Source organism: Nomascus leucogenys, chromosome 12 (assembly GCF_006542625.1).
Source record: "Nomascus leucogenys isolate Asia chromosome 12, Asia_NLE_v1, whole genome shotgun sequence".
NCBI classification, from domain to species: Eukaryota; Metazoa; Chordata; class Mammalia; order Primates; family Hylobatidae; genus Nomascus; species Nomascus leucogenys.
This window is the reverse complement of record NC_044392.1, coordinates 51765246-51786205: the sequence shown is the minus strand read 5'-3', so window position 1 is coordinate 51786205 and position 20960 is coordinate 51765246. Positions and strand designations below refer to the sequence as shown.

At 46.0% G+C, this 20960-nt stretch overlaps 2 non-coding genes across 2 annotated transcripts; both read right to left on the bottom strand.

The window, feature by feature from the left end:
• Positions 1–2917: 2917 nt before the first annotated feature.
• On the bottom strand, positions 2918–3084 carry LOC115837839. The gene has a single exon (XR_004032884.1). It is a non-coding gene; the product is annotated as a U1 spliceosomal RNA (small nuclear RNA).
• Positions 3085–11999: 8915 nt separating this feature from the next.
• TRNAH-GUG lies at positions 12000–12071 on the bottom strand. The gene has a single exon. It is a non-coding gene; the product is annotated as a tRNA-His (tRNA).
• Positions 12072–20960: the final 8889 nt, after the last annotated feature.

Here is a 20960-nt window from a genome sequence, read left to right as displayed (position 1 = left end):
TGTTTTGTTTTGCTTTGTTTTGTTTTTTTAAAAAGAGAATCTCTAGTGCTATGGGCAGGCATAAACAGGCAGGGAGGATGGAGGTGGGAAAGTTCTATAATAGGCTTACACAGATATTTTTGGAAAACAGAGCTAACGAAGCAACAGGCACTTGAAGCAAAGGCTTGCCCTAAACCTTCCGCTGTTTGCCAAAGGAAGAAATTTTGGAGTGAAATTTTCACTTTCTCTCTTGTGTAGATCTCTGTAAGACACAAAAGTTTGGATGACAGTCATTTTGATTCTCGGACTTTACTAGAGACTCCAAAGACGCATCGGAGGAGAAAAGCTCTGGGTCCCTGGGATGACTGTGCCACTCGACATAGCCTCCTGGAGTGGCCAAAGAGTGTGGTTGAAAAAAGAAATATTGGAGTGAACTTTCACTCACTCCCACTTTTGTAGGTTTCTTAAAAACATGAGTTTAGAAACAAGATATTTGGCTTTTTCAAATGAATCAAAAGAGGTGTAGATGAAGAGAAGCTCGATCATCCCACAGATCTTTTGGAGTAACCTGGACACACCCCTAAATCTCCAGCTCCTGGGTCTTTGAAAGCCCGTTTGTCTCAGGGTTGGGAGGAAAGTGTTTGGAAAGCACCAAGGCAGGGGTTTGCAAAAAGATTACCTCATCAGTGAGGAAATGAAATTTCCAGAAGTTTTCACAAGATCTGGGACCAGAGACAAAGGCCTGGATGAATTTCCTATGCAAACCTTTTTTAGAACCTCCGCTTCAGAGTTCTTCCAGAGACTCTTCAAAATTAGATCTGGTGAAACCGCTCCTGGTGGTGGATTGGTAGTTCAGCAGCAGAAATTTTTTCTCCCACGTGGGAGACTCGGTCCCACTGGTGGCCATGCAGGCCTTCTTACCCTTCAGGCAGGAAGGGCTACTACGTTCCTACCCAACAAAGTTATTATATTACCCAGGCTGTACTGCATTTATGGACCTTGGTCGTGGCAGCTAGAAGCTAACCTGAGGGGCGTGCCACCTCTGGAGCATTCTCTGTGCTCGAACTAATCCCGGAATTTACAGTTCTTGTGCTTGAAGCCTGTCCTTGAAAGTGGGTAGTGTTTCCAGTGGGTTGCTGTAGTTTTGAATACTGGGAATTAAAACCTTTGCTACTTTCATCTAGTCTCCGGGGCAAACCCCTGGGTAACCCAAAGGCCATCAGACGGATTCCCGTGCTGGGCCTTCCACTGCCTTAGGCCCCGTGTCACTATGGAGCGAAGATCCAGAAGGTTCGGGAAGGAGAGAAGCTGCAGGGTCCGGGGAGACTCTTTGGTGGTTGGTCGCAGAGGCTTCAGCGGCCCAAGGAAAAGGGAAGCGTGTGGGGAGGTATTCACATAGAGATGAGGGCCTCGGGCGGAGACAGTCTCACACAGAGGTATGCCCAAACACTGAGTTACTTAACCTCGTTGACCACCTTGGCATCCGCGCCTTCCGTGGGCCCGTAGGTCTTCCAGGAGGGATTCTGTGTCCCTGGTATTGTGTGTCAACAGGTGTTAGCCTGATATTTGTATTTTTAATGAGAGAAAACGAACTACAGAATTTGTGAGTTTTGCTTTTTTTCTGGTTTTGCTTTATACCTCTTGGACACTCCTTCCAAAGGATTCTGATCTGAGGGACATTGGGATGTGACTATGGTAGAAAAGGAGTGGTTAATTTTCATCCAAAAATCTTTGGCGGATTCCCTTGCTCTCCCACTGCCCAGTCTAACAGTAGTTTAAAACAGAAGATCAGCAACATTTGGAGAGTTTTTTTTTTCTCTGCGTTCCAATGATAAACTTGATTTATTCAATTCCAAAAGTTTCCTTATTCTGAGGTTGTCTTTCTATATTTTGAGTATAAAACCATGGCCATACTATATTGGACCCACCAAGGTTCTTCCCTTCACTTGTTTATTTGTACAGTATCTTTGTAATCTCAGAATTTCCTGAGTAAACTGGGAACTGTTATACATAATTCTGTGTTTTTGAGCATTCTTTGTAAACAGGAATCAGGATTGGGGTGGGGAAGGAGGGAGGAGTAGGAGTGCTGATTTGTGTAACAGAAAAATCATAGATTACTTATGTGATGGGGCAAAGGCTTTAAAAACTCTTAGCATCCTCAGATTTCCCCTTACACTATTTGCTGAAGAAAATTATATCCTTGACTCCCTTCCTTACCCTCTCTTGGCAAGGGAAGCGGTCCCCTCCCGCCTCAGGGTCTCTGTCCTCCTGGGGTTAGGAGAAGTGCCTCCAACTCCCTCTCCAAGGGCTGGAGAGGAGGCTAAGTCTTTTCCATGGGCTGGGAGCCTTACTGTCCCAAGGACGGCTGGGGAGGAAGAGGAGGCAGAGGCGGAAGAGGAAGCCGACTGAGATTTGTGAAGCAGCTCTTGCTACCGCGGGTAGGGAGAGGGCGCGCGGGACCCAGGAGCCTCCGTGCGGAGCCAGGCCTCAGGAGCAGCCGCCTTGGTGCTGGAAGGGGTGCCTCCATCCATCTTGTCTCCAAAGACTGTAGGGAGACCTTCTCACCCTGTGGGAAAGCGACGTCTCCCATGCTTTCCCACCACGGACGCCTTATGTCCTTTTTCCTGCTAGTGTCTGACCGCCAGCCTGCGGGGGCTGTGGCTGCAACGGTTCCAAGATTGGTGGAGGCTGTCTGCCTAGGAGCCAAGAGCCACGCTAGGAGGCAGGAGTCGGGAAGTCGTGTGCAGGCCCGGGGGAGACCCAAGCTATAGGTCAGGCTTTTTTGCCAATAGCCAAATTCAGCGTGTAAAACAGAGATCTCACATCTGTCTGTTTGTAAGCTTGGGTGAGAACAACAAGGAAGGCCCTCAAGATCCCTAGGAGGGCGGCGAAGGGTCTCTGGCGGCGATATCCGCGTCGGCGGTGAGCCAGGGTATGTCAGGAGAGAGTGCGAACCCAGCCCCCGGGTAGCACGAACACCACCGCAAACAAGGGCCCCGTGTGTGGGGAAATCGCAGAGGTCAGTGCAGCCAGAGTGCGGTGGACTAGCCTCATCCGGGGAGAACCCCCTTCCTGACCACGGTCTGTCCCCCGCCAGGTAAGAGGAGAGGAGAGACAGCACAGCCTCCTCTCCCGTAGCCGCACACTCAGGGTCACCACCTTCCCCTCTGCTTGTCCGGCGCCATTCTTCCAAACCACTCTCCGCCAAAGATTCCACCAACAGTCACCCACAAGACAACACAGCCGTCCTTTCAGCAGCGGATCCCGCCCTGCAGCCACCGCGCCCTCTCACCCCAGCGCTTCTATCCACCGCCTCTGCCCAGTCTGTGCACTTCACCTCCCTCCCCGCCCGCTCCCCCCTGAGCTTACAGTGGACACGGGGTTCGTCCCAACCCTTCTTGGGAGTACTGAATAGAAAAGGGGGGAGCGTGCGCAATTCCTTGGTAGAGTGTAGACAGACATTGTGGGATTTGACTGTGGTACCATCGCTTTGACGTCCTAGTGATTTTTACACCTGCCTTCTGCTTAGGGCACCGACCACAGTTTTCCATTTGTGTCTACTCCACCTGCTGTCTTTGTTGGATAAGCGAACATCGTCCCCCTCTACCACTCAATCAACAAAAGGGCGGTCCTGGAGGACCTCACCCGCCGTTCACCCCCCTCCCAACCTCGCGGACATCGCCTCCGGTCGCCTCTTCCGAAGGCCTAAGAAGCACGTTAGCTGCGAACGGAGGTGAAGAGGCTCAGCTGACCGCCTGTGTCAGCTGACAACATGTGCCACGGACAAACGCCACGACTTGGCTTGGCCTCTCTCTTAGTTATTTGCAGCTCGGCCCAATCGGCGCCTCCGGGACGGCGGAGACGGCAAAGACGGTGGGCTTCTTGGGTGCAGCTCCACGAAGGCTGGCATCTCTGCACGGCGGCGAACACCTGAGGGAGGCGCTCAGTCTCTCTCTGAAGCCCCTTCTGCGGATGACACGGAGATAAATAAGAGCAGTGTGTCATGAGAGGCCGTCCACCAGGACTTGCCCTCCTTCGCCAGGGTTTGCACCTAGCAGAAGGACTGTTCTGCCTCTGGCCCTTGGAGTAGGCCGGCTGACAGCGGAGTATAGAAAGATTCCTGCCGGTGGACAGTCAGTGCAAAACAATTCCCTGACCGATAATCGAACCCGGGATGCAGTGGTGAAAGAGCTGAATCATACCCACTAGGCCAGCACGGGGGCACGAGAGGGTCTTTCTCAACCTTCTTGCCATATAAGTGACTGTTTCCCTGTGCGCTGGGAGGACTTGGGCCTTGTGGGGGTTTTTGGTCGCTCCTGGAGTCGTCTCACAAGGCCTTTCCCTCCCTCCTTTCTCCGAAAGAGGAGCCCGCAGGCGACGCACCCAGCACTCCGCGAGGCCCACCCTGGCCACGAGTCCCGAGTCCTGGAGAGAGTTGCAGCGTCCTGGCTGCACCTGACCACTGACCTAGAGATGTGCCTTTGCGAAGCGGCAGCGCGTGGAGAAACAGTCGCTGGTCGCCGGGGCCAGAGCCGCGCACCGGGTAGCCAGGAGCAGGCAGGAGCGAGGAGGCTCCTGGGGTGAAACCAGGGCACCCCGAACATCATAAAGGACTCAGACCTTTGCATCCCCAACATCATAAAGGACCCACATGGGTGCGGAAACCGAGAAGGGCTGGATGGAAAACTCTTTCCAGGGAAGCTCCGGGGCCCTCAACTGCTCTCTGACCTTCCTCTGCAACCTGCGACACCTGCCATTTTCCCATCTTAGGCGACGGAAACGCTACCCTTCCTTATGCTCCGGGCAAAACTCCTAGAGTTCCCTCTGACGCTGGAGTTTTTTCCTCAAATCCAAAATCCAATAGGTCACCAATTCGTGATTTCCCGTCGGCCAAGTGCATGGGCATTGACCCACATGCGAATTTCTCCACCTCGGAGGAATGGCCACTTCGGGGTGGGGGAGGGGCCCTCCGGTGGATTGTAAGGTGTTTAGCAGCATTCCTCGCGTCCGCTGACTAGATAGATGCCAAGGGGTTAACATTCTCCCTCCGGGCTTCCCCTAGTCTGGCCTAGTGTCCAGCGGGGATGTGGGAGTAGTGTGAGGGTGAAGTTGCCGCCTATTGGGAACCACTGTTGCTCATAGTCCTGTCCTCTGAGCTTGTGCAGAGGACTCTCCAGATGAAGGCTCAGGGGTCGATCCACCTCGAGACCCCCTCACTCCCCCGCACAGTCGGACCTTAAAATTGGAGGATTTTAACATCTCGACATCATGAGATTCTACCTTTAGGTCTTTTCTTCCGTTCTGTCCGCCAAATCGGCTTCTTCCGAGTGTGTTGACCAGGGCCAGCCAGGCAGAAGGCTGGTTTCACTCAAAGAGGATCCTCTCGCCCTCCTGGAGCTTCAGGCCTGTTTTGGTTGGGTCTGCAGAGAAGCCTTACGGGCCACTTCCTTCGGCATGGGGAGGCGGGGCAGGTGTGCGGTGCGCGGGGAAGAAGAGGGTTTGACTGCTGTTCTGGACCCCCGGCGCCAAACCTCCACCCCAGTGCACGCCCCTCCAGGCTCCTGCTGGTCCCACTCGCCGGTAATTAGGTCTCCGGTCAGCCTGAGCTCCCGAGACACCCAGGCCCGGAAGGACACGTAGGGGAAACCAGCTACTCACTTCGTTCCTGTCCGCAAGGGATCCCTTTCTGACGGGAAAGAAAGGCGGCGAGTCCCCTTCTGTTCAGTAAGCGAAAGAGAGATCAAAGGGAAGAGAAGAAAAATCCTGTGAGGTTTCAGGATCTAAAGTTACCATGAAGCCGACCTAACCTCGTCTGGAGGTCCTCCCGTGGCTGGCGAAGGTGAGTCGAGTCCCCATCTTCAGTTTGTCAAAGTGGACAAAGCCTACGACAATGGCCAGTACCAGCTACTAGGCATCCGCAGTCTCTCCAGTTGGTGGTACTGGAGCCTCCCTACCCAGGATTTCCGTGGATTCCAAGGGTACAACTAAACAGCTTTTGTTGTTCCAACTGCTCTTATTTGAAGAAAGGGCCGATCTGTTGAGAAGCACATAGGAAAACCACTTCCGTAAGAGTATAGCAACTGTTGTTGAGACTGTCACATTCCCCCTCCTCCTCCTCCCTCTTCCTAGAAATGTGCAATGAAAATTAATTCCCACTATCGGCCTGTTGTACTTTCAATGTACAGCTGGCAGAACCTAAGGGAACTCTAGGAGGTTCCGGGATGAATATTTGAAGTATGACACAGTCATTTTTATTTACACATGCATTCCAAAAACACATTGGACAAACACATCCAGTTCACCTGTGCCACACTTACAAAGATGGGAAAAGAAGGACTACATACAAACAAGTGAAAGTTGTAATCAAATGGCTTTTAAATGTCTGCCGTTTCCACTGAAGGTCTTCGTCTCTGGATACACCTACCAGTGTCTTCTCTTTCTCCAAAATCAGACATTCAAGTGCCAGACCCTGAAATCAGTTTTCTGGTTCCAACTTGTTCTTCCCCATTCTGTATCTCTGCCCCTCCACTCTCTTCTTTTATATACTGGAAAGTTCAGCTCTCCCTCAGTTTCTAATTTGCAACATCCCACTCAAAGTATGCAATGACCAGCATCAAAAATTAGACACCTTCCATGGGACTCCATCTCTCTCTTAGTTGGAGCTTCTATAACAATGTACCATAAATTGGGTGGCTCATCCAAAACAGACATTTCTCATAGTTCTGGAGTTTGCAAGTCTAAGATCAAGGTGCCAGCATGGTAGGGTTATGGTGAGGAACCTCTTCCCGGTCGTAGACTGCCATCTTCCCACTGTATCTTCAGGTGGCTGAAAGAGGGGGAAAGAGCTCTGTAGTGTCCCTTTTATAGGGGCACTAATCCCACTCAGGAGGACTCCACTATCTGGATCTAATTACCTCCCAAAGGCCCCTCCTAATAATTTTAACACATTTCCTGGGATGGGCGGGGGAAGGTTAGGGTTTCAATCAAGGTGTTTTGGGGGGACACAAACATTAGGTCTCCTGTGATCTTTCTAGAAGAAGAAGAAATTATACATCACCCAAAGCTTTGTACGTTTCACAGTTAGAAATAAAGAAAACTTTTTCTAAGATTTTGAAAGGCCTGAAACATGAGGCTAACCAACCCCATCACTAAAATCAGGACTCTGTGCTGAGTGTTGTGGACTTTTTGCATGTTCCTCCTCCCTGCAGACAACTGAAGATTTATTCTCTCCAGAGGGTAGAAGAGAAGATCTATTGCGAGAACCCACCCCCAATATTTCAATGTAGGTTCTTTCTATTTTCCATAAGTGTCAGCTGGCTGAGAAATAAAAAGAGACAGTACAAAGAGAAGAATTTTGCAGCTGGGCCACCAGGGGTAGCATTGCATATCGGTAGGACCACGATGCCCACCTGAGTCTCAGACCAGCAAGTTTTTATTAAGGGCTTCAAAAGGGGAGGGGGTGGAAGAACAGAGAGTAGGTACAAAGACCACATGCACAACCACTGATAAGGGTCTAACAAAGATCACATGCTTCTGAGGGAACAGGGCAAACGGCAAAAGCAGAACCACTGATAAGGGTCCAACAAAGATCACAGGGCAAAGGGCAAAAGCAGAACCACTGATAAGGGTCTATGTTCAGCGGTGCACATATTGTCTTGATAAACATCTTAAACAACAGAAAAAGGGTTCCAGAGCAGAGAACCGGTCTGACCACAAACTTACCAGAGCTGAGTTTTCCCAACCCTAGTAAGCCTGAGGGTTCTGCAGGAGACCAGGGCTTATCTCAGTCCTTATCTCACTGCACAAGACAGACATTCCCAGAGTGGCTGTTCATAGACCTCCCCCCAGGGACGCATTCTTTTCCCAGGGTATTAATATTAATATTCATTGCTAGGAAAAGAATTTAGCAATAAGTTTCCTACTTGCATGTCGATTTATAGGCCCTCTGCAAGAAGAAAATTATGGCTCTTTTTGCCTGAACCCGCAGGCAGTCAGACCTTACGGTTGTCGTCCCTTGTTCCATAAAAATTGCTATTATTCTATTCTTTTTCAAGGTGCACTGATTTCATATTGTTCAAACACACACGTTTTACAATCAATTTGTACAATTAACACAATTATCACAGTGGTCCTGATGTGACGTACATCCTCAGCTTATGAAGATAACAGGATTAAGAGATTAAAGACAGGCATAAGAAATTATAAAAGTATTATTTGAGAACTAATAAATGTCTACATTAAGATGAAATCTTCACAATTTATGTTCCTCTGCTGCAGCTGCAGCTTGTCCCTCTGTTTGGGGTCCCTTACTTCCCGTAGCAAGGATCCTTGGCCCCAAGGGGGCAATCAGCATAGATGAGCAAAGACTTGTGTCCCACACTGAAATGAGAGGGAGGAAGTGACAGCATATCTTGATCTATGTGATGGTTACAAAAGTTATGACCTATTTCAAAGCTTATTATGCTGTGTGAAAAAGAACAAAACCAGAGGACTTGCACAACCTGACATTCAGACTCACTTTAAGCTGTTATAAAACAAGGCAATGTGCAAGCAGCATTGGGAGACACAAATACATCAACAGACTGACTTGGGAGACCTGAAACTGACCCACAGCTATAAGGTCCATAGGTTTTTTGTTTGTTTATTAATTTCTTTTTGTTTTCTGAGACAGGATCTCACTCTGTCATCCAGGCTGGAGTGCAGTGGTCCGATCTCAGCTCACTGCAAACTGCTTCCCACACTAACGCGATCCTCCTGCCTCAGCCTCCCAGGTAGTTCATACTACATGTGCATTTTAATAGACATGAGGTTTTGCCATGTTGTCCAGACTGGTCTCCAACTCCTGGGCTCAAGTGATCCACCAGCCTCTGTCTCTCACAGTGCTGGGATTACAGGCATGAACCACCATGACCGGTCACAGGTTTTCAATAAAAGCAGCTCAATGGGGCAAAGGAAATAGTTTCAATTAATTGACTTTCATAAAGAAGAAGGGGGAGACGAACAAGGTTATGTCTCCCTTACACTACGCTTGAAAGTAACTGGAGGCACATTATAGACCAAAACTTAAAAGCTAAAGATATAAAGCATTTCAAGGATACATTGTGACTTGTCAGTAGACAAAGATTTATTAAACAGGGCACAGAAAAAAAACATGTATAAAGGAAAGACTTGATAAATTAGAGTTCATCACTATTAGCCATATCTTCTCATCAAAAGATGACACAAAGAAATTGAAGAAATGAGTCAGCCTCAGAGAGGGAGAAAATAGTCACAAAACCTATCTGACCCCCAAACCCTGTAACTATAATGTATGGTGAGATCTTCTTACCTGGTAATGAAAACAACAACAACAAAACAAAAACAAAAAAACAATCAACCCAAGTATGCTAGAAGGGTAAAAGACTTGGACAGATACATAAGAATAAAAGGTACACACATGGTCAATAAAGCACATATAATATGTTTAGCTGTCAGGAAAATGGAAATTAAAACCACACTGAGACACCACTATAACTCCCAGTAGCATGGCTAAATTTATAAGGAGAGGAAACACCCAGTCTTGGAGAAGATGAAGAACAACCACAACTCTCACATGTCATTGGTGGAAATGTAAAATGACACAACTACTTTGGGACAAATTTTGTCAGTTTTTATGAATTTGCACATATCTCACTCTTTGGTACCAGCAATTCGGCACCTCATTTTTCACCCAAGAGACACAAAAACAGATGCCCTTAAAATCTCTTGTGGGAAGAAAGTTCAAAGCAGGCTTATTCAGAATAGCCAATACCGGTTTATTCAGAATAGCCAATATCCAGACTCTCATTATCAGGGTGGGGGTGGGGTGGGAATGGCAAACAAACTGTGCTGTTTCTTTGCAATGGAATACTACTCAGCAATGAAAGAGGAATGAACTTCTGCTACACTCAGCAATGGATAGAACCAGAGACATTATGCAGAGAGAAAGAAGCATGTAGAACAGAGTAAATGCACCGTGTTTCCATCTGCGTGAAGTTCTAGAAGCAAAGGTAAAGTGAAAACAATCTGGAGAGTGATTGTTCACAAATAAGGCAGAGGACAATGACAATGATTTTTATAATTCTAGTGATTACGTTGTTGATTGAGTGGTCACTAAATCCAGGCACATCTGACAACAGCAGTGTAAGGCAGAGTTTACGAAGTGGCCCAACCTTCCATAGAAAAATGTTGAGGCACATAAAATTTAAGATACTTAACCAAGGTCAGGCAAGGGCTGACAGATTTCCAACACAGAACCTGGGTTCTTGGACATAGATTAGACTGGACCTGTCCACTTCTCTGTTTCAGGTGTCTCTGGGATTCTCAGCTGCACCAGGGGAGAGAGGAGGCACAGGGCCTGTAGCTGTTGAAGAGCAGAGAAGTAACTCTTGCCAGTGTATTTACAGTATAGAGAAGTTTTCTGGTGATCAGGACATTAGCAGATGCTAAGCTTGCTGTGGTCAGGAGATGAATTTGATATGCCATACATTTAGAAATTAAAACGAAACCCTAAAGTTATTGGAAGAAAATGTAGTAGAATACATTTCTGCCTTAGGAGATAACAGGAAAAAATAAAGCAAAGTAGAATTTCACCAAAGCTATCAACTTCTGCTCATCAAGAATCACCATGAAAAGGGAGAAGGTGAGCCACAGACTGGGAGAAGATAATTGCACTGTGTTTACCTGAAAAAAAAAAAAAAAACTCAAATGTTGAATATAGAGAGTACTTGTTAGAAATCAGTAATAAAAAGCCAAGCCAATAGAATTAGGGAAAATGCTTCAATAGCCTCTCTTCGCAAAGAAGGATTGCTAAATGGTGAAAAAGCATTAGTAAATATGCTCAACAGCATTACTTATTAAAGGAAACACAAATTGAAGCCATGATGTGGTACCGTTTTACATCCACCAGAACGAGTGTATTTAAAAGACAGTAAACACCACGTGCTGTCAAGGATGTTCAGCCAGTGGAACTCTCCTTGCTGGTGAGAAAGCATTCTGGAAAAAACCATTTGGCCGTTTCTAATAAAGTTAACATTACACCTACAATATGACTGTACAAGTATACAGTACTTGGCATTCCTCAAAGGAAATGAATGCACGTGTCCACAAAAAGACCCCACACAAGAAGAATCTTCATTCGCCTTGTCCCGCTAGTGGAATCTGTTTATTATCAGCAGGAGTAGAAGTCTGAACATTTCTGGCCCCAGCCTCTTGGTATCAGAGTCGCCAAGGAAAATACAACGCAGTCAAGCACTGGACCGAAGAACAACATATTATTCACAGAGAGAGGAGACAGAGCCGGGTGTGGTCTCCGCTTCAGTCGTGGGCGTTGGTCCCCCATGGCCATCCGGTCCCTCCACTTGGCCTGCACACACAGCCTCTTGAGAAGCAGAAGAAAGGGCCCCTCCCCCTCCCCTCAGCGGGGAGCAGATACAGCAGCTGGCCAGGTGCCAATTGATGCACATGTTTAAGTGGAACAAAGGGGTACACACTAAGTCTGATCCGGGGAAAGATACTCCCACACAAGGAGGTGAGTCCAGCACAGGCTGTGAGGACTCCTTATCTCTTGGGAAGGAGGTGCTCCAGCCCCAAGACCCATTCCTACCCAGCAGAGTGGAGGTGGAAAGACCCCTGGCACGAGATTGCCTTTCCCCACACTTTCCTGTTGGCGTACAAACTTGGCCAAGGGCTGGGAGACAAGTCATTGTAGGCCACAACAAAGAGTTTGGAGTTTAAAGTCATTAAAAGCTTGTTGTGGTTTCGTGTGTAACAGCCCCAGTGACTGGAAAACAAGTTCTGAGCGCACCCTTGCCTTCGTGTAAGCCACCGGCAGGGCTGACTGGGTTATTTCCTGCGTGAGGCTCAGAAACGGACGGAGCACGTCCAGGGCTTCCCTTGGATTCCTCCCCAGGTTAGTGAGCTGTGAGGTCTCTTTTCCTTCCCCTGAGGCGCCTGGTTGCGGGGAGCAAAAGTGAGTAGCTGACAGCCTGGACGAATGACATTGCCATGACTCGGATTCGAACCGAGGTTACTGCGGCCACAACGCAGAGTACTAACCACTATACGATCATGACGAGCCACAGGCCAACTGATGATGCTGGAGCTTGCTCTAGTAATTTTGACATAAATAGATTTCGATTATTAGGCGGCTTTGTTCCCAGACAGCCACAGGGGGATCGCGCTTTTCTTTCTTTCATGCCGGCTCTGCTTTTCCCTCCCTTCCTCCCAATCCTCATACGTGATGAGAACAATTCTCATCTCCTCCACTGCAGCCTGGGCCTCTCTGCACCAGCCTCTCTCGGGATGTCTCTCTGTCCTCGCCCGCACCTCCTCTACTTCTCTCCCGCCTCTCCGTATTTCTGCTTTTCACCCTTCCTCTCTCCTGCCCGACCCACCGAAGCAGAGGTGAGCAAGGGGAGGGCAAGCAGCATAGCGAGTCAGGTGAAGGCGGAGCCAAGAACGGGAAGAGCCATCACTAGAGCCCACGGGGCGTTCTGCCTGCTTCCCTTGGGACCCACGCGGCTTAGGGCCAGGGAGTCGCGCACCCGGGCGTTTCCTGGGATGCTGGGTCTGATGCCTGCCAGGGGCAGGATGGAGCGAAGGCCATTCCGCTGCCCTTCCATCTTCAGAATCACGCAATGCACGGGTTTCAGCTGTAGCCGGCAAGATGCGCCTCTCCGGTTTTCCGAGGCTTTGGAGCCTGCACAATTGTTCTACAAAAGGTGTTGGCTCCGCCTAACGTTCGATGGACGCTTGCTCTGCGTGGTGATACCAGAGCGAGAGTAGACTGTTCCTGTGTCGCAGTCGGGTGGTGTGCTTGCTTCCAAGTCTGGAGGTGGGTGGTTCGAGCCCGTTCTATGGAAAGTTTCTTGAATTTTAAAAATGCTTAAACCGCTGGCAACTTTCTTCTATCCAGCACATGCACTCATGGAAAGGCAGAGCGAGACCAACTTTACCCTCCTCTCCTCAGCGTGTCGCGTACGACATGAGGACGTAAATCAAGGTTCGCTAGGATTCTGGGATCTCTCTCTCCCTCTCTTGAGACAGAGTCTCGCTCTTTTGCCAGGCTGGAGTGCAGTGGCGCGATCTCGGCTGACTGCAACCTCCGACTCTCTGGTTCAAGCAATTATCCTGCCTCAGCCTCCGGAGTAGCACGTGCCACCGCGCCCAGCTAATTTTTGTATTTTTTAGTAGAGACGGGGTTTCACCATATTGGCCAGGATGGTCTGGATCTCCTGACCTCTTGATCCGCCCGCTCAGCCCCCCAAAGTGCTGGGATTACAGGCGTGAACCACCGCGCCTGGCGCTCTCTCTCTTTTTAACTGTCATTCATTTAGTCCTTTCCATACGCTTTTGAGGTTAAATTGGTTCTGTGATTTTACTATTACATATAATGCTCTAATCATTCTTATATGGGCATTTTCAGCCACTGGTGTAAGTATTTCTATAGGGTAGAGGTGCAATTACTATATGAAGAGCAATTACTCTATCATAGTGTTCACACGGTTTTTACATCATTCCATTCTCTCCCCTCTGTTTGCTTATTAGATATAACTCTTTCTTTTGTTATTTTAGTAATTGCCTTAGGGCTTGTAGCAAACCTTTTTAACTTACCACAGTGAACCTTCAAGTGATATTATACCTCGCCTTCTGGCCTTGATGCTATAGCTGACATGCACTTTGCTCTTACACATGTTATAAACCCCACGACCCACTGTTATTGCTTTTGTTCAAAGGTCAAATTTTTACAAAAGAAATTCACAGAATAAAAAAAAACCTAGTATAGTTACCCATTTCTGGTGTTCTTCATTTCCTCGTGTAGATCTGGATTTTCATCTGGTATTGGATTCCTTCTGCCTGGAGTACTCCTTTGACGTTTCTTGTAGTGTGGGTCGGCTGGTAGTGAATTCGTTCAGCTTTTGTACATCCCTAAATGTCCCTATTTTACTTCCAGTTTTGAGAATTTATTGTTTCTGGCATAGTATTCTAGGCTAACTTCCCCTGCCCTCAGTGCCTTAAAGATGTTGCTTCTATGTCTGCTCATGTGCATTGCTGCTCCTGGTAGAAGCCGGCAAGAGCGGAAAGGAAGCTGATGCAATCCTCATCTTTGTTCCTGTGTATGTACAATGTCTTTTTCTTCTGGCCAGATTTGAGCAATGTTATTATGAGGTATGTAGGAGTGGTTTTCTTCATGTTTCTTGTGCTTTGGTTTCCTCAGCTCCTTGGGTCACTGGATTTATAATTTTTGTTATGATTGGGAATTTTTTCAGCTATTGTTTCTTCAAAAATTGGCCGGGCACAGTGGCTCACACCTTCGGGAGGCCAAGTCGGGAGTTGTTGAGTGAGGCCCGAAATTCAAGACCAGCGTGGGCAACGTACTGAGACCCCATTCCTAATAAAAATAACAAAGAAAGAAATAAATGTTTCCTTTCCTCCCTGCTCCTTCTCAGGGACTTCCATTACTCATAATTTAGACCTCTTAAGTCTGCCCTACAGTTCACTGATAATCTTTTCATTTTAAAAAAATCTCTTTTGTCTCTGAGTTTCATTTTGCGTATTTTCAATTATTCACGGTTGCATGTTCCCTGATCATTTCTTCTGCAATGTCTAATCTGCTGTTAATCCCATCCAGCGAGTTTATCATCTCTGATATTGTGGTTTTGGCGTGATATCGGCTCACTACAACCTCTGCCTCCCAGGTTCAAGTTATCCTCCTGCTTCAGCCTCCCAAGTAGCTGAGACTACAGGCATGTACCACGATACCCGGCTAATTTTTTGTATTTTGAGTAGAGATGGAAGTTTCACTGTGTTAGCCAGGATCGTCTTCATCTCCTGACTTTGTGATCCACTCGACTCAGACTCCCAAAGTGCTGGGATTACAGTCGTGAGCCACCGCACCCAGCCCCCTCCCCTCCTTCCTTCCTTCCTTCCCTCCTTCCTTGAGACAGGGTCTCACCCTATAGCCCAAGCTGGACTTCAGTGGTGTAATCTTGGCTCACTGCAACCTCTGCCTCCCAGGCTCAAACAATCCTCCCACTGCAACCTCCTGAGTAGCCAGGACTATAGGCACACACCACCATGCCTGGCTAATTATTTGAATTTTTTTGGTAGAGATGAGGTTTCCTCATGTTGCCCAGTCTGGTCTGAAACTCCTGAGCTCAAGGGATCAGCCCACCTGGGCCTCCCAAACTGCTGGGATTACAGGCTCCTGTTTGCGGAGAGGAGCAGTGAGCAGATTTCAGGCAGGGGAGTAAATCGGGCATCCGTTACTCGAATTTTGCCTGGAGCCTAAGGCATCTCTTTACATGTTCTTAGTTTGACTTCAACAGGAGGTGTGCCAATTTATCTTCCAATATATTTTTCCAACTCAATGAGGGAGCCTTTTCCTTCGTGCTCTTGCCAGCACTGCAGTTTCCATATTTCAGTCTGATGTACCAGTGAGGGGGTGGTGCCCTGCCTGACTTACCTAAGCAGGAGGCCCAGCAGAAAGACATGGTGGACACTTCCCAGAGATACTCTCTGGCACGTGTTCCACAGCTAAACCTCCAAGATGTTTAGAAAGTCTTCCAGTAATTGTAATTGTTTTCTCTGGTGATCTACCTAAGTCCAGAGAAAACTGGCTGGAGGGACCCTGAACTGCTTCCTGTCAAGAGGCTTATCAAATAGGAGGGGAAAGAATGGCTCCTTCTAGAAATTTGTTCCTCTTCTCTTTTCTTTATGAAATGCGTTCTGCTTTTGTTGAATGCAAAGAATCTATGGACTGTTCTCCCTCCTAGACAAGAGTGAATTGGCACGTTAATAACTACCTCTGTGTTATTCCTTCCTTGATGGTGTTTGTTTTGTTTTGTTTTTCTGTGAAACTCATCTCACTGGAGACAAATCTCTGGATCCTGCACTTGACCATGCTTCTTATGCAGACCTGGATCCTTGGAGTTATTGGCTCCCTTTGCCTTGGTTCTTTTGTTGACTCTCTTCAGCAAAACTGAACTCCGACTTGGAAAACCAAGAGGGCTATGCAAACAGATATACTCAAAAACACTATGTATAAGGCAAAACACCATTCTCAAAGACGTTCAAGTCACCACAGGAAGGTAAGGAAAAGAAAGCATATCCAGAAAACGACACCAGAGAGAACAAACACAAAAGGAAGAATATAATGGCAGACTTAAGCCCTACCATATCAATCATCATATTAAATATCAATGGCCTAAGTACACCAATTACAAGACACAGATTGGCAGAGTAGGTTAATGGACATGACCCAACTACATCCTGGCTACAAACAGACGACCTTCAAATATGATGATACAGGAAAGTTGAAATCAAAAGGATGGAAAAAGATATATCATGCAAACCTTAGACAAAGGAAAGCAAGACTGGCTATATTAATGCCAGATATAGTATATTTCATAACAAAGAAACTAATCCGAGACAGACAGGGACATTATATAATGAGGAAACAACCAATCCACCAACTGCTCTCCTGACAAAAGTCATAAATGTCTATGCAACAACAACTGAAAGTACTGAACAGAGAACTAGACAAATCCACAAATATAGCTATATGCTTCAACGTCCCCCTTTCTTAACAATTTATACAACAATTATACAACAACCAGACACAAAATCAACAAGAATATAGAAGAACCCAACAGCATGATCAACCAGCAGGGCTTAAATTAACAATTTTAGAACACCCAACCACACCAGAATACACATTGCTATGGGATGCATTGTGCCCAGCCCCACCAAATTCATACGCTGAAATCAGAACACTAGTAACAACTAGTAATATACTAGTTAAAATCACAATGAGAAATTGCTAACATACCTATCAAAATGGCCAAAAGAAAAGCGTGACCACATCAAGTGCTGTCAAGGATTCAGAGAAAGCTGGATCACTCATACATTGCTGGTGGAAACGTATAAAGTTACAGCCCACTCTGGAGAATATCTGTATAGTTTTTACTTTTTAAACTATATGTGCAACTACCATACCACCTAGGAATTGCATTCTCTGCATTTATCACAGAGAAATGGAATCTTATGTTCACACAAAATCCATGTACTTAAAGTTTATAGCAGCCTTGTTTTTAATAGCCAAAACTGGGGAAAAAATGTATAGACAACTTTCATGAGGTGAATGGTTAAACAAACTGTGATTTATATCCATAGCATTGAAGAGTCCTCAATAATTTTTTAAAAAACAACAAACTATTGATACCCACAATAACCTGGATGAATCTCCACAGAATTATGCTGAGTGGACAAAGGGTAATCCCAAAGGTGACATGTAGGATTCCATTTATGCAACATTCTTGAAATAAATAAATTATACAAATGGCGAATAGATTAGTAGTTGCCAGGGGTTAAGGAGGGAAGGAGGAGCAGCACTGAAGAGACAGGGTCATGGTTATAAAAAGGCAACGTGATGAATCCTGGTGTTGATAGAAACGTTCTGTACCTTGCTTGTATCAATGTCAATCTACTGTGGCATTTGCAATACATTTGCAATATTTGCAAATATTACCATTTTGGAAATATTACCAAGATGTTACCATTGGAGGAAACTGAGTAAAGGATACAAGGGACCTCTCTTTTTCTCTCTGAGTTCCTAAGATTGTACATGAATTATTAAAATGTAAAAATTAACTTAAGAAAACCTAAGTATATTTCTCCTTGACTGATCATGCCTTTGCTTAAAAACATTAAGGCAATAATATTTTTCCCAACACCCTTTATTTTCTTGAAGACAGTTTTAACAAAAGCTGTCCTTAGGGCTTTTCCTAAAAGTTTAAAACTTCTAGTAATCCTTACTGTTCTTCTTTGAGAACCCTCCAGGGTTTTGTTTTATTTATTTTACACCTTTCAAAAGAATAAAGACAAAAACTGGCAACTGGCACATAATACTATATTAGTCTTAGTTCTCCAGAGAAAGAAAATGAGCAGGATACACACACACACACACACACACATGCACGGGCACACACACACACACACACACAAACAGAAGCAGAGAAGCCCAAGTTCTACCCTGAGTAAGCTCTAGACCTAGGAGAGTCAAATATAGTTCAAGACCAAGTCCAAGGCTTAAGGCAGAAAACTGATGTCCCAGCTCAAAGACAGTGGAGCAGAAAAACTTTCTTAACCCTTCATCCTATTCAAGCCATCCATGGGTTGGATGAGGCCCACTCACACTCAGGAGGGCAATCTGCTTCAATCAGTTTACTGATTCAAATGTCAATCTCTTCCAGAAACACCCTCAGAGACATAGTGAGAAATCACGCCTAACCAAATATCTGGGCACTCCCTGGCCCAGCCGAATTGACACAAAAATTAATCTTCACAAATGCTCTCAGTAGAAGTGACTAATAAATGTAGCATCATGTCCTGCCTGTTTATCCCATGACAATTAATATATTCCAGCATAACATTGGCTTCCATTCCCTTACTGTAGCAACACATAGGAGTTTCATTTAATGTGAGGATAATTTTGACCTTATGGAGTCTCTCCCTACCCGTACCTACCATTGCCACTTGTGGATTGTCATTTTGCCATGGCTTTCTTATTCATAATATCAATAAGCTGTATACTTTGCTAATGTAAGTTTGAATTTCATCCTGGCTGCATAAGTCACTTTCCATTTTGACAAAGCCTAGAAATATTTTTATCTCCTGTATATTGGTAACGCATACCTATTGTGTGGCCCACTCTCAATCTCATGGTTTTCTTTATTTTCATTCAGATCTCAATAGATATGCCTAGGCTGCTTGAACATCACTGAAAATGGCCCGTGGCCTTGTCCATCTATCAGAGTCCAGTAAAATCCTAGCCATGGAATGGGGGGATGGAAAGTGAGAACCACCAAACTCAGCACACAAAGACTCAGTTTAAACCTCTGCACTAAGAGATGACCAGACTCTATCATGGCTCCTGAAGCATAAGACAATGTCCCATGGATGACCCTAGGCTCCCATGACAATGCCTACCTAAGAAAGCTCAAGGCTACCAGGGGAACTTACTTTAGTTCTAGCTAATACCTGCTGATGATGGTAGGTTCTTTCTTATAGCATTTACTAAGAAGGGAATCCCTCCTCCATCCCTTTGAGGTATGTGTGTATCTCCTAGGGACTCCAGTGTGTCTATCCACAGGATTTGAAAGCCATTCCTTATAGGTGTAGTCCCCAGGAAGGACTGAATCTCTGTCTTCCGGTCTCTGTGGGAGGTTAGAATCCTAACGTCTAATATTGCCAGCTTGCAAACACAGCTGTCCTGATGAGGCAGAAGCTTACAATTACCAATCTTTTGTAATGTTTCACTTGTGCCCTGACCCTGCCCTCTCCCCTGCCTCACTCTGATTGGAATGCCATCATCTCTGCACAAATGGGATGGAACTCAGCCCCTTCTGCTTTGGTCAGTAGTTACTGAATAAAATCTGTTTTCACAGCTTTGACTAATGTCTGACTTTATCTTTGACAAAATAAGTGCAAGCAATTGTTTTGAGCAACACGGCAGCTGCAGAGAGGCACAGACAGACATGGCGGGAGAGGGAGGAATCATCTGACCCTTCTCATTTCATAGGCATCTATTCCTGCCTAGTGTTTGTGAGCCTGAGACTTGGCTGGGCTGCCCTGGTGTATCACTCCATGGCTCTGGGGCAAGACTTGAATAAGATGGTGGTGACACTTGGTGTGACCACAGCCATCTTCAAAGATGCCATTAAGGGTTCACAAGAAAATGAAAGGAAACATAGAAAAACTGATTTTGAAAGTTGTTGCCTCTCCTGCTTCCTCATACAGAGTGTGTATGATATTGCTATGTGATGTTAGTTGGACTGCAATTTAGCACAATCGCTTTTCTAATAATTGGCAGTTTCTCATTGAGTTAAGCCTACCTGAAAAGGAAACACACTTACTTTTATTGATTACCCCCATTAAATGAACAATACATCCAACAAGGCTCCTACCAAAAATGTTCTTATTAACCTCATTTTTATACTAAGGAAAAACTGGGAACAACACAAATCTTCATCAACAGAAGAATTTAATACCGACTGTTATATAGTCATAAAACGATCCCAGAAGTTCACTGCATAACATCAAAACCAGGAACCCACACTGATGCCACTGATGGCAGAAAATCATGACACAAAAATAAGAGAGATGAGAGACAGAAAATGTACTATAGCCATAGTAGTGGATAAAAGCCAAAGAGCTCAGTTTCTACTCATGATATTTGATAGAAGAACAGAAGGAACATGAGCCAATAGCTCTAAGGGTCCAGGTCTGCACATGGTGCCTGTTGGGTGCAGGGTTCTGTTGGCTCCAATGATGTATCTCAAATGGGCCAATTTTTATGGACATAGCCGCTGCAGAAATCTATCAAAGAATAATAAAGGGATAGCTATTTGCATGTTAATTTACCATTGTATAGGAGGGAGAATGGGCCTTAGATTGGTTTGGTCAAATAAAAGCAAAACCAAGATTTATGAAGAAAAGAGGAAAGGGGAGAGGAAAAAAATCATCTGGGAACTTTGTGATTTTGCTCCCCTTGGATAAGTGACTTGACAGAAAGCTGTCAAAGAGGTCGCTGTGGCCCATTTTCTCCAGACCCACGTGACCTGGTCACTACAGAAAACAATTACAGATGTTGGAGGACTTTAAAACATCCTGGAAGTTTAGCAGCTCATCCTATGCCACAGAATATCTGTGTGTAATGTCCACCATGTCCTTCGGTTTTACACCCCCTCAGTTAAGCCAGGAGGACGCCTCTCCCCTCTGTGGAATATCATACATCGATGTGTAGAAAGTTTCTTGGGCCGGCAAGTAAATGACAAAAGGGACATTGATGGAATTGGGAAACACATTGGAGTATGATTTGCTACTGCTCCCACGGAAAATAAATTTGCAGAATGTACTCGAATTCGAAGCATAAAATAAATGCTGTAATGTAAAACTGGCAC